Source organism: Rhinopithecus roxellana, chromosome 6 (genome assembly GCF_007565055.1).
Source record: "Rhinopithecus roxellana isolate Shanxi Qingling chromosome 6, ASM756505v1, whole genome shotgun sequence".
Lineage (NCBI taxonomy): Eukaryota > Metazoa > Chordata > Mammalia > Primates > Cercopithecidae > Rhinopithecus > Rhinopithecus roxellana.
This window is the reverse complement of record NC_044554.1, coordinates 66,152,170-66,171,223: the sequence shown is the minus strand read 5'-3', so window position 1 is coordinate 66,171,223 and position 19,054 is coordinate 66,152,170. Positions and strand designations below refer to the sequence as shown.

At 39.3% G+C, this 19,054-nt stretch overlaps 1 protein-coding gene across 11 annotated transcripts in view; it reads right to left on the bottom strand.

The window, feature by feature from the left end:
* Window positions 1-19,054, bottom strand: part of GRM8 (glutamate metabotropic receptor 8) — an 858,863-nt gene that overhangs the window by 711,069 nt on the left and 128,740 nt on the right. The gene's annotated exons all lie outside the window — the stretch shown is intronic.

Here is a 19,054-nt window from a genome sequence, read left to right as displayed (position 1 = left end):
CGCAAAGATCATCAGATTCTGTCTCATCTTCCTCCCCTGACCTGTACCTTCTCTCCATATTCTCACAGCATCTGCACCCTTCCCCATACCAGGGAGATTTAATACTCTCCTCTACCTAATGATCCTCTATACAAACTCAATATCCAGCTCAAAAGTCATCTCCTTCTGGGGACAGTTTCGCTGACTCCATCAGGCAAAGCTGTCTTTTGCTATTCCTGTCTTCCAAAGTCTCCACCATCTAACATTAGAATCACGACTCTGCTGGCTTATGATCCTCTCAAGACTAAACAGGGTCTCTGTTTATTTGGTATCCCCAACACCAGGCAGAGCAATTGCTCAATGAATGTTTGAGGGCAATTAATTTATTAAACTGCTGCAGGAAATTTAATACAGCTTCTTCCCCACCACTTCCTCCCTTGCATTCCACCAAAATATTGTGCAGGCTATTCTCCATTTGACCTTCCTGATCCTTCCCTATCCCGCCAAAGACCCTAGGAGGTTGCTCTCTATGACCATACTGACTGGGCTTCCTTGCCTCTGGCTTCTAGTTGAGTTTGTCCTGGAGGCACCAGCAGAACATGGGAGGGTGAGGGGAGACAGAAAGAAGTTAGAGTATTTACCCCCCAGCTTCTTCTTCCACTGACTCAGTGATTCTCCACCTAACCCCTCACCAACAGCTAAAGCTTTTGCCAGATTCCAGTGACTACTCTGTACCATTGCTCCTGTAGGGTCTCCCCACTGTTGTTGGCTTCTGAGCACTTCAACATCCCTTGTTTTTTCTAACTGTGCCCACACTTAAAATAGTCTTTTTGTGAACTGCTCTTCCATTACCTCTGGGTGTGCCAGAAGCCTGATGAACACTCCCCTATGACAAGTCTCTGTAGAAGACAACACTGCTGTGGCTCCCAAACCTCAGCCCTACCCTAACCTCTTAGCCCTTCTCCAGTCACCTGCCCTTCCAGCCTTCTCTACCACTGTCCTTATGTGGCATTCTCCTTCATTTCCCTAAGGCATCCTATTGCATATTTGAAAACACCTGCCATTTTACTTTTCTTCATTTCTTATTTTCTTTGGGCTGAGGCTTCATAAAAATATCATATGTGCTTAAATAAGGCCATATTTCTATTACTCAAATAAAGCATATTTGAGTCAATTAATTATACAACTCAGGACACTCATCATCCTCTTTTTTTCAAAAAAATTGTTTTAGATTCCACTTTTCTAATAATTATTTTGGTTAGGAAAAACCCTTTTTCTTCTCTCACTACATTCTCACTTCAGCCCACAGAAGAGGAGATTCCTACCCCCCAACCCCACCCTCTTTGGGAGTTCCAGAACAAATATTTCCACTCTCACTCTCCATTCCTTTACTGACTTTCCCCAACATGGAGGGGGAAAGAAACTGAAGCCAGAGTTCTACGTTTATTGGGCAAAAGGGGATAGCAGGCTCTCCCTTTATTCTCTGACCTGTCCACATACATCTCAGGCTTCTTTTCTCTATAATGTCAAGAGACCATGCAGGGCCTCAATTCTTGGAAAGGAAGCCCACCCTCTTCTCTCCATATTCCACTGGCAACCAGACATTTGAGAAATACTTGAAGTCCATGCTACTCATTGCAAGTGAACTTTAAGTCTTCTGTGCAGGCAGAAGTGGGTCCCAAGGTTGAGATATGGGGCAAGAGTAGGAGGCACAGGTTCAAGCTGTATTATCTGCAATGTAGCTCTTAACAGAAAGTCATGTGCCTGGGGAGTTATCTGGTGCTTGCCCGCTGTTAATAAAGCTAATTACTTGATCTTCATTTAACTAGCTATTCTGTGAATATTGCACTTGCAAACTCTAAGAAATTCCAAACATTTGACTTAGAGCTGGAGATTAAAATTATATTTCAAAAGAGATTTATTTACATATATTATTAACAGAAATTAGCAGAGATTATTGTCTTCTAGTGTCTGTTCTCCTTCTAGATGAAACCTCCAATTTTTACCTAGCCACCCAGAACATGACTATACTTCCTAGCCTTCCATGCAATGGTAAGTGAAGCTTCTGAAAAGGATCTTTAAAGGGAAAAGGCATGCGTTTTTCATGCTCCTCCCTCTTTCTTGCTGGCAAGAATTTGGACATAATGCATGGAGCTCCATTAGCTATCTTGGGCTATGAGCTAGCAATGCTGGAGCAAAAAGTCACACCCTACTCCAAGCCACTGTGATATCTGGATTCCTAAAGCCACTTGACTCTTCTTCCTGCTTCCATTCATGCCCTTCTCAAATCTAGGCTACACCAGCAAGAAAACTGATATTTTACAAAAATAGATCTTAGAAACTGGGTGCAGTGGCTCATGCCTGTAATCCCAGCACATTGGGAGGCTGAGGTGAGCAGATCACCTGAGGTCAGGAGTTCGAGACCAGCCTGGTCAACATGGTGAAACCCCGTCTCTACTAAAAATACCAAAAATTAGCCAGGTGTAGTGGTGGGTGCCTGTAATCCCAGCTACTCAGGAGGCTGAGACAGGAGAATCGCTTGAACCCAGAAGGCAGAGGTTGCAGTGAGTTGAAATCACACCATTGCAATCCAGCCTGGGCAACAAGAGTGAAACTCCATCTCAAAAAAAAAAAAAAAATTGATCTTAGAAAAATCTTGCTTAGGGTCCTTCAATCATTTCCCCATTGCCCTTAGAATACAGCCCAAACCTCTTGTCACAGGATCCTTTGAACTAGCAACTGACCACCTATCCTCACTCACCTGATCCAACCACACTGGCTTCCTTTTTGTTTCACCTCCAGCACTCACACATATCACTACATACATTTTCCCAAGCAAGTCCTTCCTTGCCTTTCTCATCTTTCAGCCTCAGCTCAACAGACCTTCCCTGACCACCTCGTGTAGTGTTGTCTCTTTATCTTCCATTATGATCTCATCACACTACTTATTTCCTTCCTCTTTCACAACTTGCATTAATGTGTGCATTCTGTTTCCCCTACTAACATGTAGACTCCACAGGGTTATTTTCTGCATTGTTTACAGATATAAGATGAGATCCTAGGAGATAGTAGGTGTTCAATAAATATTCATTGAAAGTAAAATGAACCCATCCATCCATTAATCAAGAACTCCTTTTATTATTTTCTTCCATATATCCTAACTCTGAAAGATTTTACTACAAAACTATTTAAGTTAAAAGACCACTCATTTCCCATATTCTTTTTAAATCAAAGATCTGTTAAGCCGCAAAACTTCTGATCAGCACAAGGTACCTGTTTTTTTTTTTTTTTTTAACCAAGCTGAAGTGATAGAATTCCAGTTCAAATCACCGAAGTGCCGCTTCAGTTGTAGTCTGTGCAGTCTCCTCGTAGGGAAGTGTACAACTGCCATTTTGCTTTTTGAAATGCCAAAAAATGGCCATGAAAGCTTCATTACTATCTTGGCAAACACATTGACAGTCCATGGACTTCAGTGTGTCATTAAAGAAGAATAAAAATTATATTTCTAATCAAAGGCCAACATCATAGATTATTTCATCATTTACCCCTTCTAGCTTATCTTTATCTGTAAGACGGATATTCCAGACAGGGAAAAAAGTGCTTACATCTCCCCCAAACCAACTGTGTCTCTCCATGTTGCCTTCACTGAGCCTTACTGTACGTGACTGAGTGATGAAATAAAGGATTTCTGAGGCTCCAAGGGGCTCAGAGACTTTTAGATACCAGAAATACTCTTTTTGTGGCCCAAGGAAGTTATAACTTCAGCTGCCTTACGGTTTCCCACTGCTTGCACATCAAAATATTGCAATAAGCTTGAAACTTCCCTTGTCTATTCAGAATGCCATAAGTTCTGCATCTGTTCATCACAGTTACTGGTTTGCTAAAGATCCCAAGGAAGCCAAGACATCCCTGACAAGGCTAGCAAAAAGCCACCTAAAGAACAGCTTAGAGGAAGCCCCTCCTGATTCTAGGAAATTTCAATCTTTCTGCAAGAAACTTGCACACATCTGAGTACAGGTTTGCAAACAGAAGACAATTTAAGACCTGAATCACATACATTTTCACCATCAAAAAGAGTTTTTTTTTTTTTTTTTTTTTTTCTGGTTTTGTTCTCCCCCTGCCAAGAAAAAGTTTTTGTTCTCTGCAAACAACCTTGTCCATTGATAGTGGAACTTAATTGGTCGAGAAGGTTTGCGGGGTGGGTTATTTGTGCTACTCAATAACATCATTGGTTTTTTCCAGTGAAAGATCAGCTTGAAGCTGCATCTTCCCTTAGGGGGTAGTGCTTGCCTGAGCACTTTTCCAGTGATGGTGGTTAGCAACAGTGGCCATCAGGATGATAGCTTCTTGCCACCTGGCCTCAGGGTAGATTTGTTTTTGCTGCAAAACCCAGGTCAGAAAAATCATAATTATTATAGCCATTAACTTTGTCTTTTTATACTTGACTGCTCTCTAGTATTAAAACTACTAGTTGCTTGTGGCAAAACATCAGTATATAATCAGAAATTAGATATAAATGAGGAGTTAGGGCTAGAAGTCAGTGTCCAGCACTGGCCCAACTCTCCCAACATTGCCCTGAGCTTTCATGCTCCTCCCACCTTCATGAAAACAGGCTAAGGAGAGGGAAAAGAAGAAAGGAAATGTAAAGCCAGAGAGTGAAACAAAAAAGAACATGGATGATTGCCCCAAGTTTGCATCCAAAACCATGAAGTAGTAGTATTCCTTCCCCAAATCAGGACTGGCTCAGAATAATTCTGTCCACGTAGTGGACAGTTACTAAGATTCCTGTTTGTAAAGTTGGTGTCAAATAGGACATTCAGTCTCTGCCCTTTTTTTCCCAGTTGAGTTCCCATAGTTGATTCAGAGGAGGATGTGAGCCTTTGGGTTTTGATGCACAATGGAGCTTAGCAAAAGCAAACAAGAGGAAGTCTATTGAAATGGGAAATTGTGGGGTCAGAGAGAGCCAGGAGTACACTATATTGCACCACATTTTTATCTGTCTCCCCAACATGAGCTCATTAAGACCAAACAAAGCTTTACACACACACCTGCACCAAAGGGGCTTGTGGTTAGTTAACACTGCTGAGTGTAACACAGTAGGTTTAAGGTCATGAGTTGAATTCCATTATGGGCCAGGATCAATACCACACCCCTCACCAGAACCTTCCTCTTCACAAATACAGAGCACACCAACAAAGTCAACCAGAGAGAAGAGAGACAAGATCAATCCATTCTCACTGCCAGATGAATAATTCAAAGATGGTTTGTTACTAATGGTGAACCTAAAATTTTAGCAGCAAATCATGAGAGACATACTTTCTTCGAAACATAGAGTATGTTTTGTATCTATATCTGCCTGAAAGTATAAATATATGTTACACTTATAAAGTCATATGTTGATTTCAGATAATTCATTTGAATAGACCATTGAATTGTAAAAGGGTACATTTTCTCACCGCCTTTTCAAGGGTATTGTATGAGTCATAGAGGCAAAGAAAACAAATGACTCAAGGAGACTAAATAAAGGGACTATTTTCAAGGCAGGAGCAGCATATAGGGAAGGCAGTGGAAAGCCATAACCCAGAAGGAGTCAGAGGTTGAGGATGGCAGTTGTTACCCATGAGCCCTAAGAGAGAGAGCAGTTACAGAGTCATGAAAGGAAGCCACCTTGAGGGGAGCAGTAACCTTTCTAAAAGGACACAGCCAGCGCCCCTGGTAACCTCAAAAAGAAATTACATTCTGACCATTCCCTCATACACACTTGCTGAGTCTCTCTCTGACCAAACCTATTGGAAGCCAGAAAGCAAGAGAACCTGACTTTGCCTGCACAAAGGAACCTTCCAGGGCAGCCAACAGACAGCGAAAGAGAGAAAGTGGTTGTGGCAGGCCAAGCAGAAGCTATCTAGCCCAGGCACCATTAATCATTGCTCACTGGACACGTGAACTAAATTTATGGATAGCTGTGCAGGTTTTCAGTTTTCTACGTTATATTACTTTTTCATAATTTGATGCTTTCAAATATTTTTGACAGAAAATCTACACGAAGACATTCTGATTTGGATATTGAAAATCCCAATCCTAAAATCAGACCAATGACGTTTGGATTTCTTACGGAAAATAAAATAACTAATATCATGTTTTAGAAAGAAATGGAATGATTTTAATCAAATTCGTAATGGCGTTTTGACTTCCTAACCTGTTTATTTAAAATGAAAGAGAAGCAATCCATGAACATGAAATAATTCATATATAAGCAACCATAATTATACCTTTCAAGATTAATAAACCTTTTTTTACATCTGCTAATTACATTTTACAATGCGAAAGCACAACAGCTCCTTAGGGAAAGAATTGTTCTAATCCATCAAGTTACTAGTAGTGTGGGGATTTTTAAGCCTAACTACCCTAAAAGTTTTACTCGCAAGTTGGATTTAAAACCTTCACTTTCAAAGAAAGGGACTTTAGGCTGGGTCCAATGACTTTCATCTGTAATCCCATCCTTTTGGGAGGCTGAGGCTGTAGGATCCCTGAGGCCAGGAGTTTGAGACCATCCTGGGCAACATAGTGAGACCTCCATCTCTATAAAACATTAAAACATTCGCCAGGCAAGGTGGTGCACCTGTAGCCCCAGCTGAGGCTGGGCTGAGGCTGCAAGATCACTTGAGCCCAGGAATTCAAGGTGACAATGAGTTACAATTGCACCACCGTACTCCAGCCTGGGTGACAGAGAAAGACACTGTCACTTAAAAAATTAAAAAGAAGAATATTCCAACTAATTTTATAGTTTCTCTGGTTTATAGCATCTCCTTATCTTCAATTTTCAAAAAATTGAATAGTTTTATTTAAATTTCCATATATTTCAGTACTCTGTGATTCTAAAAAATAATAATCAGTACATATGCAAAATTACACAGAAATTTAAAAGGCTAAACCAATACATACACTTATCCTAATAGTTAAATTAAATGTTTTTTAATGGTTACTTTTTTATTAATTCATTCAACAAATTAGCTCCCACTATGTGCCAGACACGATGACAGGCCCTGGAGACAGGACTATAAACAACACATGGTCCTCCCAGCCCCATGGAGCATATGGTCAAATGGAAAAAGCAGGCATTCAATAAATAATCAACCAAATAAACATTTAACCCCAATTGTAATGGTTGTTGTGAAAGCTATGTACCTGCCACTAAGAGTTGCAGGGCCACTCACCTGGTCTGCAAAGGACAGGGCAAGCTTCCCTGATGAAGTGACATTAAGTTGACACATTGAAAAATGAAGAAGAAAAAGGAATGAACACTGGACACCAGCCACAGATTGCCTCTCACTTGAGATCTCCTTCAGATGTGTTCACCACCCAATTTGCAGAAATGAAGAGGACAGGCAGTCTACTGACAGGTACTTAATTTTAGAAAACTTGCCACAGGCTGAAAAATATTCAACCATAGACCACCATCTCCCATGCTTATTACAAATAATGTTTTCAAATACTATATGCATAACTGGGGTTCTTATGCCAGGACTATCAAGAAAATGCTACGTAATTTATCAGCAGGGACTTGCATTACATTCTCACAGATCTCTGAGTCCTGAGGCTTGTAAGGGTAAGGCATGAATAAATAAATGAATGGATAGATGAAAGGTAAACAGATGAATGAAAACAGAAGACATTAACAAGCAACTTTAAGAGCCAAGAAAAAAAATAAACGTATACTTATATTACTTATAAGCTCTAATATTTGTTTCCTTCCTTAAGAAAGTAAAAAATGGCCGGGCGCGGTGGCTCAAGCCTGTAATCCCAGCACTTTGGGAGGCCGAGACGGGCGGATCACGAGGTCAGGAGATCGAGACCATCCTGACTAACACAGTGAAACCCCGTCTCTACTAAAAAATACAAAAAAAAAAAAACTAGCCGGGCGAGGTGGCGGGCGCCTGTAGTCCCAGCTACTCGGGAGGCTGAGGCGGGAGAATGGCGCAAACCCGGGAGGCGGAGCTTGCAGTGAGCTGAGATCCGGCCACTGCACTCCAGTCCGGGCGACAGAGCGAGACTTCGCCTCAAAAAAAAAAAAAAAAAAAAAAAAAAAAAAGAAAGTAAAAAATAAGTGATTGAAAAGTACGAGGAAACTCTTCTTTGTACTCAGGCAGTAAAGGTTTTGGGATAGGACTTCAAGCTGTATGAGAAGCAGGTTAGAACTAATCCTAAAAGATAATTTGGCTTTGCTTTGCTTTGTTTCTTTACAAGGTAACATACATTTTCTGCACCTCTCAAGAGGAGGAAAGAGAAATACATGGATCTGTCCACCTCTGGAAACTCTGCTCAGTGAGGCAGCATCCCAAGGAGACACGGAAAATTGCATTCCCTGATTTCATTCTATTCTATTTCACTATTTCTGCAAGTTTCTTTGACATCTTCTTGGTAAAGTTTTCAAGCAGTTTGGAATTTCAAGGTGAAATCACTGAATATTCTTTAAAACAAAAAGTAGGGGAAGTTTCGAAACAAGCTGCTTAGGACAGTGAAAGTTTTCTATAAAGTGATTTTCTTACATGAGTACCAAAAAATAATAAATTACATTTTGTTATAATAGAAAAACCAAAATGATGCCATGGCACTTTCTTAGCATCATTTGCTAAGTTACTTAAAAATGTAACTCTTCCACCCACTCATTCCCATCACTGCTGACTTCAAACTATCACCTAGCATTTAATTTTCCTCTTCTGATGATTTCCTTACTGCGCAATCACTGCTGGGGTTCAATTTTCCCCCCAAGCATGTCAGCACTAGAACATTATAAAATAAAAAGTTAGTAATTATAACTAACAAATTGAAGTCAATAAACTTTAAGCTGGCAAATATTCAATTTAGACTGGCATTCTGCCACCCAATAATACATGATTTGACTCCTGCAAATAAAGAAGAACATGGATAAGAACGTTTGTTTGTGCAAGTAAGTTTCCTGGCTGGCAACTTCATGGATTTTTAGTGATTATCCACATTCACAAAATCTTGGTCTTCAAGTCATTATCTCCCAACTAGCATTCAGGTACTGATTCTGAACACCTAATAGCACTGGTAATTCTCATTTATTTTCTGTTACCTAAGTTAGTAAACTTAGTAGGTTTGAAGAAGGTCCATATGAGGTTAAAGGTTTTCATTCGAGCTCCATTTACACAGTGGGAAAACCCACTCCATTTCCAAAGACCAAATAGCTGATTTCATAAATGGCCATCATTGGTAACAGGAAAAGTTGATTAAAAGATGTGAACAACTCAGAGTCCTTTATTCCACTACATACTACAGAATGGAAGGATATGTTCCTCTGAGAAGGCATCATCTCGGTATCCAAAGGGCAATACATTAAGTTTCCCCTAAACAAATTGATTAGCCCTTTCATTCTATCGACATTTTTGAGAAGCCTAGCTTACTGTCCCCTATAAGCCTCTTTATGTGTCATATTCCATCTACACACCTAATGTGTGCGTGTGTGTGTGCATACACATATGTACATGTTCATTTTGCCAACATTTATTTAACATGTTATATTGGCCAAGAACTGTGCTTAGTGCTCTAGCTTCATTTCATGAATGACTAAACCATAATCTGGAGAAGTAATTTGCCCAAAACCAAGTAATTTGTAAATGACAGAGTAAGATTCAAATCCAGGTAGTCCCACCTCGGATTCATTTCTTAAACACCTCTGCCCTCCACTACTTTGGGTCCATTTTTAAATCTGATATTAATTCTTCAGTAGCTTTTTTTACCCACAGTTGTTCAGCTTCCTCCCTGTTTCCACTTCTGTTCACATCTGCAACTCCTTTGGAGTCATAAGTCATGGCTTGGCTGGAGCTTGGACATCAGCAGCCATCGCCATATATGGTATCAGTGAGTAGGAGATACTAGCATCTATGATCGGCTAAATATTATCTGCCTCCTTTGGTTTTCATCAACCCCAATTGCTACAGTTCCTTCTGGGGAGGGGGGCCTCCTGGCCCAGTTGGGTACCAAAAAAATGGTCTGAGACAAGTTTGGGGGCAGGTTGGACGCAATCACGTAGGTCAACAGGGGAAGGTAAGTGCAAAAAGGACTAGCCAAGTTCCCACGTTCCACGAGAACACATCTAAACACAACAGGCGATGGGCAGCAGAGGCAAGAACCAAGAAATGGGGCCAGGTGTGGTGACTCACACCTGTAATCCCAGCACTTTGGGAGGCTGAGGCGGGTGCATCACTTGAGGTCAGGAGTTCAAGACCAACCTGGCCAACATGGTGAAACCCCAGCTCTACCAAAAATACAAAAATTAGCCAGGCATGGTGGCATGTGCCTGTAGTCCTAGCTACTCAAGATGCTGAGGTATGAGAATCATTTGAACCCAGGAGGCAGAGTTTGCAGTGAGCCAAGACTGTGCCATTGCACTCCAGCCTGGGTGACAGAGCGAGACCCTGTTTCAAAAAAAAAAAGGGAAGGGAAGGGGAGGGAAGGGGAGTGAATGGAAGAGGAGGGGAGGGGAGGGGAGGGGAGGGGAGGGGAAATGACCGAAAGGTGTTCCAGGCAGAGGGGACAGCATCGGATAGAAACAAACCTATGAAAGGCTATAGATAGCTTAGGAAAAGCTAACAATTCAGTATTCTTGGTGAAAGGTGTTCATGAGCTCAGTTCAGTCTGCCTTCTGTTTGCTTGTTCTTGTTTTTCATTTCAACAAGAATTTGTTTAGCACTTGCTATATGCCAACACTCTCTTACTTGGCCTAAATGAGCGCTCACTCTCCAATTTTCCTCTTAAATCTCTATCTCCTTTGTTGGCTATTCTTCTGCTGTTTCATCCTTTATGAGTTAGCATTCTTTAGGATATGGCCTAGACTCTCTTTTGTTTTCACTTCATACCCACTCCAAACCTATACATGCAGTCTAAATCTCTTCAGTGAGTTCCAGAACCATGTGTTACCTATTGGACCTCTCTCTTAAGTGTTCAACAGGTATCTCAAAACAACTTGCCCAAAACTTGTCACACACACCAATCCCAGCATAAACTGAAGATCATCTGGTACACCAGGGGTCCTCAAGTCATAGCTGGGGCAATTGGCTGGGTTCCAGAATTACGTGAGTGCCACATACTTTCCAACTATGAAGTTTCCAGCTATGCAGCTGTCATCTATGTATGGGTTTGGTCTGCCTTGTTTAGCCCTCTCTTTTTTATACCCTCAGTGGTCAGTTGGCCACCAGAAATGAAGACTCTCTAAAAATTAAATTTAAGGTCCAAATTTCCTCTAGAGGAAAACATATGCTCATATGTTTTGGTATAAAAGATATGTTCACATTGCAAAAGATAAATTCAACAGTATTGACTACAGTAACTGTGGCACTAAGTTTTCTCTACAATCTGGCTACTCAGTGCTGACGGCAAACCTACAGCATCAGCATCACCTGGGAGCTTCTTAGAAATGTAGAAACTCAGGCCCCACCCCAGTCCTACTGAATGAGACTTTGAATTTTAGCAAGATCTCCAGGGGATTCGTGTTCACAATAAAATTGGAAAAGCTCTGCTATAGTATAAAACATTGAATGTGTACTCAAGAGTCCTGTGTTTCCTTTTGAAATTTTTCCATATCACGCTCAAAGGGATTTAAACACATTCATTGCAGATTATTTTGGTAGCTCTGATGTTGTCATCATGAGGAGATATAAAAGCTCCCTCTAATTCACTTTATGAAGAAGTTGATGCCTTGAACATTATGTTCACTTATCCTAGGGTGAACATCTCCTGAACATTAGAAAATTCTTTTCAAAAATATTCTGCATTCAAATTTCTATTTTTAAGAGTATTATGTTTCAGTTCTTGCATCAAATGCTAGCATGGAGTTTATTTTTAGTGTCATGATAATCTATAGACCAGTGAATATATCATATCAAGTGTTGAGTCAGTAAAAGCTTTTTAAATATATTTCTTACTTATTTGAAAATAACAGATGAGTTTCTGAAAAATAAAAATTTCACAAAGCCTGCATGATGAAATGCCAAATAAAAGATGTAATGTACCTTGTCATCAATACATTTTCTATAGCATTCGTATGCAGCAGGATAATTTAGTAAGATATTCATTTCTGTCTGATTGTTACTGCTTTAGGAGACTGATGAAAAGATTTCTTTTCCTTCGTGCCCTCCACATGAGCAATCAAGCCTGCATGTCTTGGAGAATTAGGCTCATTTTCAGGAGACTTGGCCTATAGAGGTTATACAGCTTAATTACTAGAGGAGGGGCATCCCCCAAGGTTTGAAGAGGAGGAAATGGAAATGGAGGGAGAGAATAGTACTTCACCAGAGACTTGGGAATGAGGGAGATCTTCAGTTTCTTCCCTGGTAGTGCCTGAGAACCCAGGAATCCTCAAAGAAGCTCATTTCCCATGCTTGCCATAGAAGGAATGGAATCCCCCTCCTTTTAATAGCCCACAGGGGCTACAGTGAGCATCTCTGTGGTTAACTCCTCTGTAGCCATATTAGTCCACTCTCACACTGCTCTAAAGAACTACCTAAGACTGGGTAATTTATGAAAAATTGGTTTAATTGATTCACAGTTCTGCCGGCTATACAGGAAGGATGGCTGGGAGACCTCAGGAAACTTACAATCATAGTAGAAGACAAAGGGGAAGCAAGCACAGCAGGGGTGAGGGAGAGAAAGTGCCTGCAAAGGAGGAAGTGCCACACACTTTTAAACAACCACATCTTGTGAGAATTCTATCAGGAGACAGCATCAGGGGGATGGTCCTAAACCATCAGAAACCACCCCCATGATCCACTCACCTCCTACCAGGTCCCACCTTCAACACATGTGGACTACAATTCCACATGGGATTTGGGTGGGGACACAGAGCCAAACCATATTAGTGGCCTTGGAAACTGAAGGCTGGGTCTCCAAACTATGAACATGATTGAATTGTTGACACCCTAGTGAATGTGGTTCAATGTCAGAGTTATTTGATATCAAAGAAGAAAGTTCCTCAAGCCTGTAATCCTAGCACTTTGGGAGGCCGAGATGGGTGGATCACGAGGTCAGGAGATCGAGACCATCCTGGCTAACATGGTGAAACCCCGTCTCTACTAAAAAATACAAAAAAAAAAACACTAGCCGGGCGAGGTGGCGGGCGCCTGTAGTCCCAGCTACTCGGGAGGCTGAGGCAGGAGAATGGCATGAACCTGGGAGGCAGAGCTTGCAGTGAGCTGAGATCCGGCCACTGCACTCCAGCCTGGGCAACAGAGCGAGACTCCGTCTCAAAAAAAAAAAAAAGAAAGAAAGAAAAAAGTTCCTTTCACTTCAGTTTTGAAGAGCAAATTCATTTCTTACACCTACTTTAGAGAGTAGGCTTATGAGCTGAAGTGCTGGGATACACTGCTATTCTTCAGCAGATCCTAGGAAAGCACTTTGTACATAGCAGGTAACACATGGACATTGTTGATTAACTGCCTACTAGTGACAGTATAACGACTCAGGATTCCTGACTTTTAATATCTACAGTCTACCTAGTAAAACTGCTTCCCAAAAGCTTCCCACATTTTCGGTGCTTAAATGAAAATATACTTTTCTTTTTTTATGAGTAACTGAATCCTTTTGCATAGACCATAACTTAAATATACAAAGACATTTATTGTCTTTTCAATTCTAATTTTCTAAATAATCTAAATATGTAAATGTCTCCATAATACTTTGCCAGAGACTGTATGTAAATATCATTAGACTTTCTATTTAAAAAAACAAACAAAACAAAACAAAACCTTTTAGGCACTTCTGTCTTTAAAATAAAATACCATTTCAACCTCAAATTTGATGAGACACACACATTGCTTTTTGGATGCCCTTTAATGTTTTTTAATTCTAAGAAAAAATTGGGGAGATTTAAAGTAGTTTAAGATGGCATTTAAGAAAATAATCTAACTTAAATTAGGATTGAGAATACTGCAAACGTAGACTTTTTCTTTTGTAAATAAATAAATAGGACAACAAGTGGAATTCAAGGTAGCTCAAAAAATGCAGGAGGAAACACACTTGAAGAGAAAATGGAAATACTGAGATTAAAAAAAATTCAACACGTCATAAAAAGACTTTTCAGTAGAGGGACTGAGAAGAGTAGGGGGTAGATTAAATATACTGGTTAAGAAACCAGCATTAGAGAAGTAAGACTAGGGACTAAGGGTAAGAGGATGAGTGGAGAAGGCAGTGTGGCTTGAGTCAACGTTGAACTTCAGGAACAGGAGAAGAAGATGGGAAAGAGAAAAAGAAGGACTTTTAATGCCCTGTAGCAGGAGATGGAATAAGTAAAGAAGTCACTGTTTTCCCTCCAGCCTTCCATCCTTGCTAAGTGGTTACCATTGAATTAATCATCTGTAAGTCATCATTCTGGACTGGCATAGCCTTGGTTTAGGGTGTCTCATAGGTGACGACCATATAATAGTCGTCAGGGTTACTGAGTTCCTTCAAAACCAGTAATCAGCCAGATGTTGCAATCAAACATGTCTGTGCCTATACAACTGCTATGGTTTGAATGTTTGTCCCCTCCAAATCTCACGTTGAAATTTCATCCCCAGTGTTGCAGGTGGGACATAATGGGAGGTGTTTGGGTCCTGGGGGGAATCCTTCCTGAATACGTTAATGCCCTTCCAAGGTTGGGGGAGTGAGTTCTCACTCTGTTAGTTCCCTCAATAGCTAGTTGTTTAAAAGAGCCTGGAACCTTCCCTCTGTCTCACATTTCCTCTCTGTGTATGACCTCTGCACACTCCAGCTCCCTTTCTGCCTTCAGCCATGAGTGGAGGCAGCCTCAGGCCCTCATCAGATGCAGATGCCCAATCTTAAACTTTCCAGCCATCAGAACTGTGAGCCAAATAAACCTTTTTTCTTCATAAATTACTCTTAGCCTCAGGTATTCCTTTATAGCAACACAAAATGAACTAAGACAACTTTATTATTCTGCTCATGGTTTCTAATAAAACATTACCAAATTTTCTTCAAAAATTCCTCAGATCTGTTTCAATATGGGTCAAATATTTTTCAAACATTTTGTAGAATGTATCTTTTTCTTCCCCATAAGAAATAGAGGCCATCGGGCGCGGTGGCTCAAGCCTGTAATCTCAGCACTTTGGGAGTCCGAGACGGGCAGATCACGAGGTCAGGAGATCGAGACCATCCTGGCTAACACGGTGAAACCCCGTCTCTACTAAAAAATACAAAAAACTAGCCGGGTGAGGTGGCGGGTGCCTGTAGTCCCAGCTACTTGGGAGGCTGAGCCAGGAGAATGGCGTAAACCCGGGAGGTGGAGCTTGCAGTGAGCTGAGATCCGGCCACTGCACTCCAGCCTGGGTGACAGAGCGAGACTCCGTCTCAAAAAAAAAAAAAAAAAAAAAAAAAAAAAACAAACAAAAAACCAAAAAACAACAACAACAATAAAATAAAAAAAAAGAAATAGAAGCCATCAGTTAAATATAGCTCTTAATTTCCCACCATCAAATGACAAACCTGGCTTCCTGGGCATCCTTTGTCCCTTTGTCTCTCCCTCTCTCCCTCCCTCCCTCCCTCCCTTCCTTCCTTCTTTCTGTTACGAGAAGAAATGTCACCTTTGCTATCTAAGGTGAAGCCTCAACTCTGCTCTGAATTGCACATGCAGCAGCCTTTTTGAGCTTCATACTATAGATTATTGCCTCTCTCTTTCAAGTCATTAACCTCATACTTTCAACTGGGTCCTTTCTACTGGCATTTGTATATACTCAAGCCTCTCTAATTTAAAAAGAAAACATTTTTAGAAAAGAAAATAAACCATTACTCAAATCCTCATCCAATTCCAGCTGTCAAGCTAATATTTGTCTACCTTTTACAACCAAACTTTAAAAATTCAACTAAATACCCTCTCCGTTGTCTTACTTCCCACTCAGTTTCAGCATTGAGACTGGCTTCTGTCCCAGGGCTGTATTCAAACTGCTCTGAGCAAGATCATAAAACTTTTCATGTCACAAAATCCCATGGTCAATTTTCTGTCCTCATTTCACTTGAATCAGCAGCATTAAAATCTTGACACTATTTTCCTTGGCTTCTACAACACGCTCTCTTGGTTTTCTCCTACCCATCTAGATATTCCTTTTTTGTCATCTCCTCTAGTTCATCTTTATTTGCTTACAATTTAAAAGTGAGGTTCCCTGAGGCCTGAACTGAGCCCCAGTTTTTTTGCACCCTTTCATTCTCACAAGATGACAACATCCAACAAGTTTATGACTTTGATCACTGTCAGTATAACTACAACGCCCAAATTTATCTCTGAAGAAATCAACTCAGACTTCTCTAAAATGCAAACCTACTACCAATTGGATAATGAACCTCCACTTAGAAATTTTAAATTTACCTTAAATTCAACATGATCGAAACTGATTGAACAGACTTGTGCTTCTGGCCAAAATGAAATAACTGGAACCAGATGTAACTTCTACCCTTTAACAAAATATTAGGAAATCAACCTTAGGAGTATATAAAAAATAATAAACAAGGAATGCAATAAATTCACCATCTTAACAGAATAAATGCAAAACCATATAATCATTTTACCTGATGTAGAAAAAGCATTTGAAAAAAATTCCAAATCCATTCACAAAATAAACAAACAAGTAAAGTCTCAGATTATTAAGACTATATAGAAATATCCTCAACATGACAATGGATATCTGTTGAAAAAAACACATCTAAAATCATACCTAGTGGTGAAAGGTTCAATGCTTTTCCCCTAAGAGTCTGCAAAACGCAAGACTGTCCATTTCACTGGAAATTGGCAAGCTGATTCTAAAATTTGTATGGAAATGCAAAGAATTTACAATACCTACAATAATTTTGAAGAATAAGAACAAATCTGAAGAACTCATTAAATATTTTGTAAACAAACTATAAAACTACAGTAATCAACAAAGCAAAGGATTGGTATAAAGCTAGATATAGAGATTAATGGAATAAAGTGAAGAGTTTAGAAATGGTAGGTTGAATTTCTATAAAGATGCCAAGAAAATTCAAAGGGGAAAGGATAACTTCTCAATAAATGGTGCTAGAACCAAATATCTGTATGAAGAAAAAAGATACTTAATTCTCACACCATGCATAAAAATTAGTCAAAGTGGACAACTGACCCAAATATAAATAATAAAACTATGCAGCCGTACATGCAAGGATACAAAAATACTAGAAGAAAACCTAGGGAAAACTCTTCAGGACAAAACTCTTCTGGACAATGAATTCATGACTAAGACCTCAACTGCACAAGAAACCAAAACAAAACTAGATAAATTAGTACTTAATTAAACTAAAAAACCTTAACACAGCAAAAGAAATAACAGAGTGAATACATTACCTGCATAATTAGAGAAAATATTGGAAAACTATACATCCATCAAGGGACCAATATCCAGAATGCACACAGAACTCAAACAACTAAAAAAAATACACAAATAACTCTATTAAAAAGTGATCAAAAGATGGTTTTCAAAAGAAGATATACAAATGGCCAACACACACTTGAAAAAATACTTTACATCACTAATCATCAGAGAGATGCACATTAAAACCACAATGAGATACCATCTTACACTAGTCAGAACCACTACTATTAAAAAGTAAAAAAAAAAAAAAAAAACAGATGTTGGCAAGGATGCAGAGAAAAGGGGATGCTTATACACTGTTGGTAGAAATGTAAATTTTTACAATCTCTATGGAAAACAGTAAAGAGATTTCTCAAAACTAAAACTATCATTTGATCCAACAATCCCACTACTGGGTATCTACCCAAAGGAAAAGAAATAACTATATCAAAAAGATACCTGTACTCACATGTTTATCACAGCACTATTCACAATCTTTGCTAAAGATATGGAATCAACCTAAGTGTCCATCAATGGATGACTGGATAAAGGAAATGGGGTATATATGGACAACGGAATACCATTCAACTGTAAAAACAATGAAGTATGTCTTTTGCAGCAACATGAATGGAGCTGGAAGCCATTGTCTTAAATGAAATTACTCAGAAACAGAAAGTCAAATATGCTATGCTCCCACTTATGAGTTAAATAATGTGTACACACAGAGTATAGAATGGTAGGTCTAGTACACTCAGAAGGGTTGGGGAGAGAAACGGGATGGGTGATGAAAAATTACTTAATGGGTACAATGAACATTATTCAGGTGATGGATACACTAAAAACCAAGACTTCACCACTATACAATATGTCCATGTAACAAAATTGCGCTGTACTCCTTAAATGTATTTAAATAATACCAATAAAACTATTAGACAAACTTAAGTGAAATTTTTCACAAAACTGAGGTAAACAAAGATGTTAAGACACAAAAGGCACAGTTCATAAAGTAAATTAACAAATTGGAATTCACCAAAATAAGAAACCTCTTCACATATCATTATTAATAGAATATAAGTCAAGTCACAGATTGAGGAGAAAATATTTGGGAGATATATCTGATTGAAGACTTTTACCTAGAATTTTTAAAGATCTCTGACAACTCATAACAATACAGACAGTCCAAATTTTAATTCAGAAGAGAAGATATACAAATGGATAAATAAAAAGATGCTAAATCACATTAATCTTCAGGGAAATTAAAATTAAAATCAATGAGATATAACTCCATAGTTACTAGAATACCTAAAGGTAGAAACTGACAATACCAAGTGTGGACAATGATGTGAAGCAACTTAAACTCTCCTACGTTGCTGTTGAGAAGGCAAATTGCTACAACCACTTTTGAAATAATTTGGCAGATATATATATCCCTTATGTGTGTGGGGGGTATACACACACTCACATACGTACATATGTATGTATACTTATAAAATGTAAATATATGCATCTACCATATAATCCAGCAATTCTACTACTAGGTATACTTACCCAAGAGATATAAAAACATATGTTCATACAAAGACTTGTACTCAAATGTTCACTGCAATTTTATTATAGTAGACCAAAATTGAAAACAACCTAAATATCCATCAATAGGTGACTCAATAAACAAATCGTGGATGTAGCAATAGAAGAAAATACAA